General features: G+C 43.2%; 2 protein-coding genes across 3 annotated transcripts in view; both read left to right on the top strand.

Annotated features, from left to right (window-relative positions):
- Positions 1-8,248, top strand: part of PLCXD2 (phosphatidylinositol specific phospholipase C X domain containing 2) — a 67,518-nt gene extending 59,270 nt beyond the window's left edge. The window contains exons 5-6 of the mRNA XM_083843352.1: positions 4,132-4,279; positions 5,393-8,248. The gene's annotated coding sequence lies outside the window, so the exon portion shown is untranslated. The remainder of the gene's footprint in view (positions 1-4,131; positions 4,280-5,392) is intronic.
- PHLDB2 (pleckstrin homology like domain family B member 2) overlaps positions 4,142-14,776 on the top strand; it is an 81,218-nt gene continuing 70,583 nt past the window's right edge. For both annotated transcript variants that reach the window (XM_083843311.1, XM_083843308.1), the window contains exon 1: positions 4,142-4,279. The gene's annotated coding sequence lies outside the window, so the exon portion shown is untranslated. The remainder of the gene's footprint in view (positions 4,280-14,776) is intronic.

Genomic DNA, 14,776 nt, shown 5'->3' with positions numbered 1-14,776 from the left:
ATCTCTGTATGGAGTGAATAAGGTCTTTCAGTGGAGCTGTGCTAGTTACCCTGGATCCTACAGGCTTGAGGGCTTCTGGAAATGTTTCCTGTTTTGGTGTTGTGAGGGCGCCTGTAACTCATGATTAGGTTTCCAGACCGCTTTGTCGATGTTCGTGTTTGGGAGAAATCTGAGAACAAAAAACAAGTGCTCCATCATCTTTTGGTTTTCACTTGAAATGTTTTTATAGAAACCAAAAGAGTCTGCTGGACTTCTTTGAGGAATGAAATAGGATAGCGTGAAGAAATAACATGTTTTTAGTATTTGTTTGTTTTACAGCAGATAAAGATGACAGATATCACTTGTTTTCATTTGGAAGTCGCTTTCCATTAGAGCCACTCTTGTTTCAGTGTCTACTTTACCCGTACACAGCAGTTTCAGTTGTGAAATTCAGTCATGTAAAGTATGCAGTTTGTATTCAGGCTGCACAAATATTACAGCTTTTTGTAGATTTTTCTTTCTTAACAGCTTTTAATATGAATCTTCTCAGTCTTCCACCAGGGCAGTCTGTTTTTTTCTCTTCTTTATATTCCATTTTTCACTCCGTTTGCCTCACTGCCTCATACAGACCTTAAAACACATGCTATTCTTATTTACCTTGGGTTGTAGTTTGTCTTTTTCCCCCCACCCCCAGCCAGGAAGATAAAAACAGGGTGTGCTTTTAAAAAGCAGGAAAGTAACTTTAAGTATCTTGATGGCTGTAAGATCTTTTATTAAAAAAAAAAAAAAAAGGCATGATCTCCTTGGACACTGTCCAAACTTGTGGCTTTGCAAAATGTTAATTTTAGAGTCCCTGTCCCAGTCTAGAAGCGCAGCTTCTTCTAACAACACAAGCAAGGACTTCCTTTCCTCCTCTCCTCCCCTCCCCACTGTGACTTACAAATAGCATTTTTCCTGTAGGATAAATAACTTCACCAAAATAGATATATAAACCCTCTGTAAACCTCAGGCTGTTTATAGCTGAAATCCAACTGTTATTTTGCAGCTGGTCTCTGCATTGTATGCTGAACCTCGTGGAAGGTTGTTAGCTTAGCTGAGATCTTAGGTTTTGTGCATTTATTCCTTCTGAAGGAGAAATCAGCCTTATTCCTGATCTCTCTCCAAACTCATTTCTGCAAGTGTTAGGTATGGGGAGGCTCATTAAAAACACCACAGCAGAGGTTCCCGGGAAGGTTGCGTGAATCCTGCTAGCATGCCTCTGCTGCTTCCCTGCCCGTGCGGAGGGAGCAGAGCAAGCAATTAGAAGTGGGGTGAGCCAGAGGCTGGAAATCACGTCAGACGAGAGAGGCTTGGTGGCACTCGGCCACGGCGTAACAACAGTGAGGCGTGCGCGTCCCCAGGCTACGTCTACAGCGGTCAAGGTCATCGGCCACGTGCTCCGTAATGGAGCCCATGAGGAGTACCCGGCTCCCTGCTGGCCTTCCTTTGTGGCTTGTTACTTGCATCATTCGAGGCAGGTAGGTTAAGCCTGTAAAATGATGCTTGTGCTGCTCAGTCCCGTTCTGCTGCAGACACAGAGAAGGGTTTGGCCGAACAGAGCCAGTCCCTGGAGCACTCCTGACCTGTGAAGGGAGCTGGGGCCTCCGAGTGCTGAGATGACACAAATCAAAGCAAAGCTCCATGGATTGCCATTATTCCTACTCTATTAACCTCTGTTGCTTTGCTTTTTAGATTTTTGAGTTCAAGGGGGGAGAGGAAAAAAAAAAAGGAGAGACAAGATTTGTGCAGGATGTTTTGTGAGTTCAGGACAAAGCTGGTATCTTCAGTTCATAATAAGCTGTAATTTCCAAACTATGGGTCATGGTCATAACAAGTTCATGATTTTTGAAGGTGATGTTTTATGCCTAGAAGCACTGGCAAGAAATACATTTACAAAGCAAAAATTTGGGGAAGCAGTCCTCAATTTTGCCAGAGCCACTCTTAGGTGCTGACCACAAGAAAGCAAAGTGTGGAGACAACTGGAAAATTATGTTGCCCTTCCAGTTCAGGTCTTGTTGTCAGAATATGCAAGACCCAACAAGATTAGAGCAGTTTTGCCCTTTAATTTAAACAGATGCAAGTTGGAGTCACTAGCAGATTTGCATCATAACTCTGGTTCAACCCTGAGTCATGGGATTATTTCATTCTGCTATATTCATTTTTGATGAACCACTTTGCTCCTTGTTTGTTAGGGAGGGTTAAACACTAATTCCTCAATGAAATACTTCTCCCCTGTTGAAACTTGAATGGGATATTTTCCAGGATGCAATCTCAGAAACCACCCTTCGCACAATAGCTGTGCCAGAAATGCCTCACCAGGAAAGCAGATTGCCTGGGGTGGGGAACATTAACGAAATGGGCAAGGGGGGGCTTTTTGAAGACTGTATTTCGATCTTCCTTCTCTTGTGACAGCAGTCAAAATTTTTCCCACTGAATGAAGTCGGATGTCGCATATTTCTTTGAACCAAGTCATTAAAATTCCCAGCTCTTGCTCAAGCAGTAGACGAGACTCATTCCTGCTTTTTGCTGAAGCTGTTTGACTATTTCACGTGGTAGAAAGAGTTATTCAGCTCATGGCTCTCCTATCTGCGAACAGCAGACAGGACCTTATCTGGCTGATTGTTGAAGCAACTCCGGGACAAGGTGCTGACTGCGGATTTTTACAGGAACCTGTGTGTTCAGATGCCTAAAAGGCAAATTGGGCACGAGCGCAGGAGGAGTGAAGTACCTCACCCACACGTGCTGAGGAGCCAGCCCAGAGCATCTGCAGAGAACAAGCCACCTGCACAGTGCCAGGCTGCAGCTGCTACAGCATCGTAGCAAAAAACTAAATTGGAGCTTAAGAATGAGGGGTAGGGACTAACTCAGTGCATAAAGGAGCCACAGGCTAGCTGAGGGACGTAAAGAGTTTCTTCATTCAAAAACCTCCTTGAGATCTGTAAGATGTTTCTGTAACTCCAAGCTTTTAATGAAGAGAAACCTTCATCCCAGGATGGAAAACAGAAGATACAGCTACGTGTAGGCTTGACTGTGGCTGCTAATGCAAATGGAGAAATTGATTTATTTTTTCAAGTCAGTGTACTTAAACCAGAGTAGATTTAAAATGTCGAAAGAAAGAAAAACAAGACCATCTTAGCCTGGTACTGATTTCCTTTTACATTTTACCTATGTTTAAATCCGTTTTGCTTTCTCTCCTAGAAATGTGATCCTCCCCAAAGTAGATTATGTAGCTATAGAAGCAAGACTGCACTGCTCTTGGAAAAATCTGCATGCCTTTGTGCTTACATTTCCTTGCTTTTGCGTCTGAGCCGAGCCCCTGACAATTGAAAATATTTAAAGAAGGAAAACTAAACTCTAGTGAATGTGAAAGGCATTTGCACAAAAATACAAGCCGCCTTCCCTCGGTCTTAATAGAAAAACCTTAAAAGGATTGCATATGCTATACTGATAAATACAACTACTCATTCCCTCTATGCTCGTGCGCTAGTTTTGAAAGTCTTTGTTTCTATTTTTGTCTCCTCACTCTTTATCCAAATAAAGATCTGTAAGTAAGTAAGTTTTCTGTCTGTCTAAGCTCAGCAGCTACGTGGTCACATCTCCTCCATATCATTTTCCTGTGAACTTTCAGTTCCTTCTCCTTCACTTGGAATAAAATCAAGCGCTCTGTTAATGGCCAGGACTCTGCAGCAGGAAGTCCGTACCACATCTCCTCGGGGCCTGTGCATGCAAGAGGTGAAATGCTATCGGTCTCGTGGAACTGTGATGAGTAACTTCAAAGTCACTCTCCTATAATAGAAACTTAGTTTAAGAGCAGAAAAAAAAAAAAAAAAAAGTGCTGGTGTGCCTCAGTGCTTTCCAAAACTTTTTGCCATGTAAAGTCAATTGGCTGTAAGCTGTGGGCCCAGCTTGGCTTCAAAGAGTGCCTGGCTCTTCATTCACAAACTAAATGCTCTAGAGAGCTGCCAAATTGGGGAGATTATTCTGTCTCATTTTCTGGCAAGCCGCGGCTGCGTGTATCACTTCATTTATATGCTAATTGAGGCCAAGCCTCCAAATAGACTCCATACAATATCTGTGACTTGGCTCCCTCTCTATGATTATTCTGCCTTCCAGCAGCTTCAGTGTGTGCTCTGAGCCGGAGGAGATTTAGTAATGTCTTCATCTACCAAGTCCCGAATCCTGGCCCCAGCTTTCGGAAACTGATGGCTGAACTGGAGCAGCGCAGGTCACTTGCCTGAAGGATTACCGTGGCGCTGTGAAGGTGAGCTCACACTGTTTGTTGATGGGGACTCTCTCTGTGTTCCAGCTTTAAGGAGATGCTGATGTTTCTCGGGCCAGCTGGTGTAGTAAGAGGTTGCAGAGGGCATGGATAATTACGGGGATGATGTGTTGATGAGGTAAAGCAGCCAGTTCTTTTACCTCCTCTCTTCTGCTGGCTCGTGTGTGATTGAATGGCAAAAGCTCCCTCTGCTCAATTTTCTGTCCTCTTTTTAAAGCTTAGTGAACATCCCTGCACTGTCAGTTATTCCTTGAGGAGCACTATGTTGTTACAGAAAGAGCAGGTACAAATACTGGGGTGGTTTCACACTGTTAGGTAGCTCACCTCCACCACACTGCTCTCACTCCCCCTGGCCTTTGAAGCTGCTTTAGTTCTCCATTTGTTTAGTATTTGATAAATTTCAGAAGTTGAGGATCATTTTTTTCAGCAAATGGGACGCTTGCTGCGTGCTGAATTCACCAAATGTTTCACCAAAGGCTATTGAACATAGGGTCGGAAACATATATGCTTGTGGTACGAAATCTTTGAGCCTTTTCAGAAGGAAGCACTAGTACCTCCTGCTTAAAGCAGAGATGTGACAATGGCTCATGAGCATTTCTTATCATTAACCCCAGGGATCAGAGCTCTCTGCTAAATTCTGAAACTTCCTTGTGATATCATTTCCATACTTCTTTGAACTTTGTTAGAAATATATCAAGGTGTATTTAAAAAAAATCTTGTTAAAAGCGAACGGATCACTTGAAATTTAGAAAGTTCCCAGCTGGCAGTCACCTGTGCAAATCCTTTGCAGACCTGCACTGCAGCGCAAGCTGTTACGGCAGCTTGCACGTGGGAGCACAGAGTTACGATATGCCTAACTTTTGATTACCCCGTGCAAATACTGGATGTCACAGTCCTGGTCCAGGTGCCCAAATAGGTGCTTCATAGTCTACCGGAGAGCGCAAATGGCCAAGGAAAAGCAGTTGACATGAACATGACAAAAGTTCCTGTGCTCTCCTATGCCTAGTGCATGCTCACAGCTTTGAAATAAGGAATGATTTGCAATCGGGATTCGTGACTTGGGCTCAGGCACCTACGTTGTCTTTTTGTACACAGGGGATTTGCTGTTCTCGTCTGAGTTGTGGCAATGCCCACCTCTCATCCAGGAAGTGGGGAGGCAGTGCAGCGTGAGTTTCCTCCCCTGCCTGAGGCAGTTCAAATTTACTCTGTGTGTGCTGGGTAATTGGTTTATCCAGGGCACAAGCTGGCACGGAGACACCCTCTGCCTCACCTGTTGACGTGGAGTCATGATCTGGCCAGGAAAGGAAGGCAGACTCATCAAGCCAAGGGCAGATAAAGCAAGAGGGAGCAAAACTGTTTTGCCCAACGATGAGGCAATTTCCTGGGATGGACCAGTTGTGGGATCTGCTACTTCCCAGAAGTACTTGAACACTTTTGTAATCGGCTCATCACTCATCAGAGGAACCTTCCATGGGATTTCCGAAGCCTGCCTCTGCATTCACTGTACTTTGTTACTGGGAACAGCTGCCTCAAGTCTCCTCTGAGCTGCCTCAGGGTTACGACCTGTTGGCTGACAAAAATAGGTGCCAGGTGAGGTTCCTGCCAGGGCATGACTGCCGGGCTGAAGGAATACCTCTGCCCTTGCGCAAGGAAGCGGCTCATTTATTTCCATGACACTCTGTTTCTTCGTGTGCTCCATGGAGCAGGTTTTGGCAGGCAGCGTTCACGCAAGTCTCTCTGTTTTAAGTGGAAAAGCTCCAAAGCTGATAAATTTCCTGTGTCAGAGAAAGGACATCTCTGTTCTAGGTCAGGATGCTATCGTGAGCATCCTGTTGCTGTTAGTGCTGCAATTCTGTTACTACTGGAGTATGATGCTCGCTCCTTAGAAGATCTGGAGGTTTTAAAATTTGTTTACTTCTTTCTGGAGTGAAAGGAGAACTGTTTGAAATGCTACTGATTTTTACATACATATTTTTCTTGTCAACCCTATTGTTTCCATTTGGACTCTAATGGGATGTTTTAATTTGAGAACGTTTGTTTTGTGGTATCAGACACTGCCTGACACAGGATGCAGCCCATCTTACAGTGCTAATTGTGTTTAACTTAGAGCACAGTGTTTTAACCTCAGACCCTCTCAGATGGATAGGGCAGGAACCTGAACACAGGTGTCCCATGGCCCAGACCTCTCCAGTATGAAAACAGCTTCCACTCAGTGACAAAAATGATGGTTTTGACTGAAAGATAAAACAAACAAACAAAAAAAAATCCCACCTAAATACACTGGGTACATTTTCTTATTGCATTAAGGCTAGCCAGCAATACCAGTTAAATTTGAAATGTGTAGAGCTGTGTTTCGCAAAGTTTTGCACCTACAGTTATAGAAAATTCAGCTCTTCCAGCAAAAAGAACAGCACATGGGTTGATTTAACTGGAGGAGAGAATTAGCTGGGGAGAGGAATGTGATTTAAAGGGCAAGAGGAAGAGTGGAAGAGATTGTACTACCTTTGCCAAGGAAAAAGGAGCTGGTGCGTTTAAATATGGGCTTCCTTACTATAGGAAGATAGAAGAAGGTCAGCAGCTCCAGAAGTCTTACGGGAACACACACAAAAGTTGTTGTCGGTGGTTAGTGTCCTCTTGAGCACTTCTGCTTCTGGGACATACTTGCAATGGTTTGTCCGGGCACTAAAAACATACACGTTGTGATGCTGGCAGTTGCATGAAGTCTTGCTGAAGGTAGTGGGTATAACAACCACCCTTCATTTGAGTCAAGTGCAAAGTGCAATTAGGCTTTAAGGAATAGATAGCTGAAACAATGGGAGCCACCACCCCAACAATAAGGGTACATGCAGAGCTGTTTAAGAATGCGTGTGGCATGGGCGGAGGGTTTGAAAACAGGCTGCGTTAAGGTGCAGGTGGCTGAATGTTGTTCACGTGGGAGAGAAACCAGAAAAAACATCGGAGCAGCACACATCAAGAAAGTCCCAACAAAAGAAATGCTTGCTGCCTGATTGAATAAAAGCTGAGAGACTTTACAAGATCAGGCACCTGGAGCTCAAAGCAAGCAAGCAAGCAAAGTGCTACCTGCTCCAGGTACAAGGAAATGGGTGTTATGGAGTTGCTCTGAAATGAAAAGGTTTTGTTTTAGAAAAATAACAATGCCAGGTTCCATCACCTGTCCATCTGCCAGAGAGCAGTGATGCAGAGCTACTGGGCAATGCTCAGCTCAGAATGCGGCAACACTCAGATGGATCTCCCCGTTACTGCAGTGGCAAAGAAACAGGGATCTCTGCTTCTAGCTGTAGCTAGGCAAGTGAATCTGTTCTAAGGAATGCCACTGCAGATTTCAGTGCAGAAAATATAAACAAACAGCAAGTTGAAGGGAAAGGCTAGGTCAGAATAAAATGAGAACCAGGCCCAGCTAGCCTACTCTCACTTTCCATGTAGGAGTATTTACTTGTTCCAGAGCTGAATTTGGCAAAGTGAGACTTGTAGCTAGGTGTGGAGGTTTGCGTTTTCACTTGATCGCACAGTCAGTTTGACCACTGTTCACCTTTACACATCTTTCTGAGTACTACAGCATCTCACATGCTCTCTCTTGAACTAGAGACCTATCTTGTCACCTAAAAGAGTCCAGATTTTATGCACTGTGTATGCTTTGTTGACTAGATTGACCATGTGAATAGGTTGCCTGTCTGTGACAGAAAGGTTGTCCCTTACAGCTTTGTTCAAAAAAGACTTCTGGCAGCCTATTTATAAACATAATATTAAGAAATTTCTAATGTTTGGGCTTGGGTTCTAACTGAGACAAAGCTAAAGAACACTTAAAACAGCACCTGCCATAGATAGTTCCTCTGGCTTTAAAGTGTCTGCAGGCTCCACATAATTTCCTGTACAACCAAGTCTGACTTCTATTAAAGCGCTGTCTGAGGCTGACTTGCATTAGTCCCATGAGTGATCGCTAAGTGTTGATTTAGATTCTTCTTATGCTTAGGTTGCAGAAAATGAAAAGCAAATGGGCTTAAGGCAAAACTTGAAGTTATGCTGTACATCATTTTATTGCATTCCTCTGAACCTCAGCTAGCTCTCTGGTGATGCACCAGCCAGGGTACTGGCTTTTCAGAGCTTTCTAGTATGCATTACCCAGAGTTAAACGTCTAGACTTTTGTAAGACAAAATTTTCTTATATGTAAGAAAGAAGTTTTTAGCTTTCGAAGTGAGAATACAATGAAGGCAATTATTATTTTTCCACAAAAAAATAGTGAACGGCATAAGATACCACAGATCGTATATGAAACAAGCCTCCTGGCTCATCCATCTGGTGCCTCACAAGCACTGAGGTAATAGCTGGTTAGACCCAAAAGGTCTACAAATCACCCATTCTGCATATACCACAAGCCACAAAATAGTCCCCAATGCTCCATAACGGCTTGCAGACATATAGTACAACCCATTCAAAGCCACAAACTGGTGTGTGCCACAGTCGTGCTGCTGCAATCATGGCAGCCAGCATCTACCATCTCCTATAATGTACCACAAGAGGCTAGCAAAGACATCTGATGCATTTTCAATGTCCTAAGTACTAAACACACTGAAAAGCTCTCAAATAAAATGCAAACAATATATCTCATCACACAAGCAGTAAGCAATACATCCTATCACATCCTTCAGTTAGACTTTTGCACTCTGCTGCTCTTACGTAGATTCAAAGAAAAGGTTTCAACATTACGTGCACACCTTGCATTTGAGCATACATACACATGAACACCTTTCTCTGTGACATTTTGGAAATGACTTTTAATCTTTATGGCACAATGGTGGTGTGTCTTCTGGACTCTGGAGAGCCAGAGACGGCACCTCTATCCTTCATCAGCACTTCAAAACCCTGCCAGCAAGCAGCCTGGGGGCTTGGCTGCCTCCACAAAGGTCCAGCTTGGAAGCTAAGAGTTTACTGGTCTCTTTAGTTGCTGGTGAAAGACAAAACTTCTCATCTGTGCTTGAGATGAAGCAAGTTCGGGGTTCCAACCATCTGAGCAGGCGCATATCCTGGGGCTTTCACTGCTCAGATGCAAGTCTTAAATCCTGACATCTATGAGCTCGTTTTCCTCCCGTGTTCCACTGACAGCCTTCATTGCCATTAATAATTACATGTGAATTGCCAAGAAGATTGCCCCTTGTGAAAAACCACCTTCTGAAATTTCAGAAGCAGCTGCGTATGTTCGGTATCACCATATCTCGGTGCTTCTGGCTAAGTGGCCGTGCCCTGTTCCCTGTACACATGCACAGATATGGAGGATTCAGGCTTGTTTTTCTTCCCCTATCAGAGCAAAACATCAAATAGGGTAACCTAAAAGACACGTGCTACGGAGAACCCTACAGAAAGTAGGTATGCTTTCAAAATGTTTGATGTTTGGCTTTAATTTTTAGTTCAGCTTAGGTCTTCAATTACCTGAAACAGCTGCATCCTTCTCAGTTTAATACATAGAAATAGCAGCTCTGCTAGAGACCAGAAAGTTAATTCTCTAAAGCTATTACCAAATAAAATGGCTAAGGATAAAAAATCTTAGTACTCTTCTGGTAACAGGTAGATGAGAACTTGCTTCACATGAAGGATAGATGTTGTCTGTTGACGTCCAAATAAATCAGCAGTGTGACATTTGTTTCTCACAGGAAAATCCTTTCCCTGGAGTGCAGACAGGAAATCCAAAATAAGAGGAGGTAAATACCAAAGGACCGCTGAGGGAAGGGGAGGATCAGAAAGAACAGTGTTCGCTTGTTGTGTAGGCTAGGGAAAGAAAAAAGCGTGAGAGAAGTCAGTGTTTATTCCTACATTTTGTGAAGTGCTCTGACTGCAGAATGAATCGCCTCTCTGCAGCGAAGCTATAGTGCAATCACCGTGCCACCTGGTGAATCCCTGATTTTCTCAAAAAGAAAATGAATTACTGCATTACTTTCAGGGGGAAACATTACACAATTCATCTTATCCAACCAATAAATAAGAGGGACGCTTAAGTCTGTTCACAGCACCTGTTTTTTCTGACTAAGTGACCACTGGGAACCAGCTTCTGTGAAGTACTTGACTGCTCTGTCAGAAATTTTGGTACAAACTCAGTGATCCAGTAGTGGGCTAGCATTAATAGCAGCACCCAAGTATTCAAAACAGGGACCTTTTGCTGGATATACACTGTCCAGGCTAACGCAGCCTTGTGAAGCTGCTGTGCTCTGAATGTGTGATGGCACATTAAAGGCCTAACGTGGGTGGGAAAGACAGGAGCCGGATGAGCTTTATTGTCACCCCTCAAATCCACTGATAGCAGCTTCATTTCGGGCCATTGCCATCCCATCAGCTTCCCCCAGAGCTCAGGACTCAAACTCTGGGCAGCTGCGCCTGCGGTGGGTGAGGAGAGCTAATTGCTTCAGCACGAGGAGCCGAGGAAGAGCGATTCACCTTGTAACAAAGGGCCCGGCGAGGCTCTGCTGTGTGGAGCTACTGAGATGCTCGCTGACAGCGAGGCTGTGAAACGGGGGCTCTGAAAGGGACGTTCCCCCCTTTGCATTTGTTGACTTGAAGTTTTTGTCAGCTGGGTCTTTGGGCTTCGTGCCAGCCCAGAAAAACTAACAAAGGCCATTTCTTCACTTGCATATGGCAGGAAAAGAAGGAAGAGGGGAGGAAAAATGAGGGACTGTAATACTTTTAAAAGAGGAACATTTTTTTTTCAGAGAAGTAAAAATGTCTCATTTATATAGCTTCTGGCTCTTGTAAACCCCGGCGTAATTCTTAAATCTATGTGAAATGGCACAGATCACATGGCTTTAACATAGTACAAAGGCCATGGGAAGTGAGGGTAGTTTTTAAACTGAACCTAAAATCCTACTGTGGTCAAAAAGGGAAAGAAAAAAAAAAAAAGGAAAAAGAAAAAAAGAAAAGGAAAGATGCAACATTAAGCCCAAGAGAGAATTGCTTGGACTGGATTTGTCCAGCAAAGGTTATTTCCACGCATTTAACAATTTTTCCCTCAGTTTCCTAGGTTCTTCAGAGAGTTTGTGCTCTTAAGAAAATGTTATCGGGGCTGGGTGATTTCTGTGCCTTCTGATAAAGAAACAAATAAGATGTTCATATAACCATAGTTTTCAAAACTCGTATTTCAGTTTCTCAGTTGTTTCAAAGCTGTCTAACTGAGCTGCTCAGGGATTTCATGGTGCTGCTATCCCCTGGCCACGGCGCATTTGACGAAAGTTGAGCTGTTAGATACCCTTCCCTGACCAAATTCCAATACAGCTGCATCTTCGCGTTCTCTTTCTGAGCTGCTGCTGGGTTCGAGTGGCACCAGTTTATGCATGGCCAAATTCTATCCAACTTCTCTTTTTTTTTTAAAAAAAAGAGGTGAGAACAACATTTTAATAGTGAAGTATAACTGGCTATTGTTGTCCTTTCTTTGTATAAGCTGTTATCAAGGTTTTGAAGTTCTGCCAGCTTGTTTCCATTACAAGGAAAACCTGATACCAGCTGGAATTTTTGGAGTACAGAGGGAGCAATGGCAATGGTCCTGTTGACTTACACAAATGTGCACAAAATGCTGTTTTTTTATGAACACGGAATAAAGAAACTTGAAACAATTTTCTGCTGAGACATCTCTGCCTTTTCAGTAGCACTAACCCCTAGGAAGCTCAGTCTTTTTAAACTTCTTTCTAATGTCATATCCACTGCAACTTTTCTCATTCTCTCACTTCTCTTCAAGGCTTTTTTTGTTTTGCTCTCTCCTGCCCATCAGTACTTCAAGCTATAGCTATCAAGTGTTCCAGCCCTGTGCTTATCTGCCCCAAGAGAAGCCTCTCTGCTCATATTGCGTAGCTTCTACTCAGTATTTTGGGTGTTAGCTTCTGTTTTTTTTCTGCCATCACTACCCCTGAGAGTCTTTTGAGTCTTGCAGTTTGCTTAATCCAAGCCTGGGAGCGATGAAAATGGTTATTAACACTTTCAGTATAATGGCTGGCTGCAGCTAGTGACATAAAAACCAGCTGTCATGTTCACTCTGTTGATCTCACGCACCAGTGGGCAGATAAAGCATTAGAATCAAGATAATTTGCTAAAATGGAGGAATCAGACCCTGCAGTATGGATCCTACCTAGCAGATGTAGCACGCATGAACATGCTACAGCCCTGTTTTATCTACAAAATAGGGTTCCTTTTCAGCATGTGTACCATATTAAGCTTTCTTTGCATTAGCATCAAAAAATCTTGACTTCTGCAATATGCCATGATTCGAACCATATGGTGCGTGAGAAACAGGTGGAGCAAAGCATGAGCAAAAAGAATGGAAGGAGGAAAAAAAACATTTTAAATATAATCAGAATAAAGAACTACACTTGTGACCATCACCCTCCCAGCAATTATTGTCAGAATAAATAGGTGAGCCCTTCTCAATAAAGAAATTAACAGCAAATGTGGGCTAACTCATTGTATAATGAGTTATCAACTGGTATGCTGTGTCCTTTAGGAAGGTGCTACTAACAGTTATTTGGGGTATATTATATATAGCCTTGAGTTGCTACAGGATGGTTCTCTCTGACTTCCATGGCAATTATTTGTGATATGCTATTTTTGCTATGATTTTTCATCTCTGTTGCAGAGTTTTATTTCAATGTCCTGATGGCGTGATTCTTAAAACCCACTTTTTAAAGGGGTTGCTGGAGCACTTCCCGTGCAAATGTTTTTTGAGGTATTTATCAGTAAGATGACTTCCTCCTATAGTTTCTGTGAACACTCTTTTTAGCAATGTTAATGAAAATATAAGGTGATTTGCAAAAGGTGTTGATGCTTTTAGCCTATTTGAAGAGGCCGGTTTATTTGGGGTATTTACAACTGCAAATCATCTTTTTATTTTTCCTTTTGCTTGATGCCTGTTTCATTTTTATAACAAAAAAGTATGTAGTTACATGTTCCTATGGCAGGGAAAAGCCAACACAGCCATCCAGCTGTTAAAATCAGTGTTAGATGTGAATTTTCTATGGATTTCCCACTGCATGGCAGGAAAGCAGCTTTCATTGCTCCTTCCCCCTCCTCCCCATCTAGCCTTCTATTAGATTAATACCAGAAGCATGAAGTAACGTTGCACACAAAGTTGTTGCTTTTAGCTCTCGGAAAACTTGGCAGCCTCTCGAGAAACGAAGGGGGGAGGGGGAACCTAAAACTTCACTCGCCAAAGAAGAGATCTGAGGCATTCAGCATAAAGAAACATTTTTCTCTCATTAAATCTCTGAGGTTTTACAAGCCAGCTAATGACAAACTATTTAGAAGCCTAATGAGGATCCAGCATCAACCCTTTCCTCTCTGTTTGTTGGCTGGCTGCTTTAGCGTCCCTTTTTCATGTTGTTACCTAATTTACATCCTGTTAGTGAAGTGTATAGTTAAGATAGCGTGTTTCTCTTCTTGGTTGTAAAAGGTTTCTCAGATAAGTTTACAGGATAGACCTGGGAGCTTGCAACCCAAATGGCTGTTAGCAAACATTGGGATGCTGTTGCAAATGCTTTAAGGTTTCGGTAGTATAAAGAAGAAGGGGAAAAACATGCAACGTGCAAACAAGGCGTTACGAAACGGAGGAGAGACCACCCCCAGCGTCCTATCTCAGATATCACAGTGGTCTTGAAGCTACAGCACAAAATTATAATTTATTAAAACAACGTGTTAAAGATTGTCATATGTTAATTTCCTGTGATACTCTGGGATCAGCAAGCTTATTTTATTGCTTCCTGTGGGCCTAATCCTACATCGGGCGGTGTGAACTTCATTGGGAGTGTGTGGGGTCGTGGTCGCAGCAGCAGCACAGACCCAGGCAGAGGAGCGGGCACGAGACGGCTCTGCACACAGGCAGCACAGGCTGCTGGTGCGTGGTGCTGCGGGACAGGGACCCACGCTTGGAGGTGAGGTGAGCAGCGGTAGGCAAGGAAACACGCCTGAAGCAGCAGTCTTTGCACAGTGTAACTCCTGTAAAATGGCCTTTCCAAGCTCCTCATAGTTTCCGAGTAACCGAGTGTCTTTATTTATTTTTTGGTTTACCATCATGCCACTGGCTGTGGTGTTGCCTCATAAAGCCTCTGGTTAAAACAAGATGCTTGGTTATAGCTGTCCTGGCTATAGGAGCTGGTTTTCTACAGCAGAGATGAGTTTTAAAAATAAGTGCAGCATCAGACCCCCCCAAAAATCATTGGTCCATCTTCACCTTTCTGCCACATGAATGCATTTTCCGAATGCATTTGGCTCTGCAACCCTCTCCCCTGCTATATTTTTAGCATTTTGTTGAAGAGGGACACATACAGTCAGGAGGTTAGATGCCTGGTTGTTGCTGGACTACTATTCTGGTTTAGGCTGAGTTTGCATTGGGCATTAGTGATTTTCCAGGATGTTTAGCTTTGGGTTTTGCATATTTTGTTTGTCTAAGCACATAAGCTGCTTTGAGTAACAAATACATGGGGAGAAAATAG

This window comes from Anser anser (assembly GCF_964211835.1).
Source record: "Anser anser genome assembly, chromosome: 1".
NCBI classification, from domain to species: domain Eukaryota; kingdom Metazoa; phylum Chordata; class Aves; order Anseriformes; family Anatidae; genus Anser; species Anser anser.
Note: the sequence above shows the minus strand (reverse complement) of the source record. Positions and strands in the feature narration are given on the sequence as shown.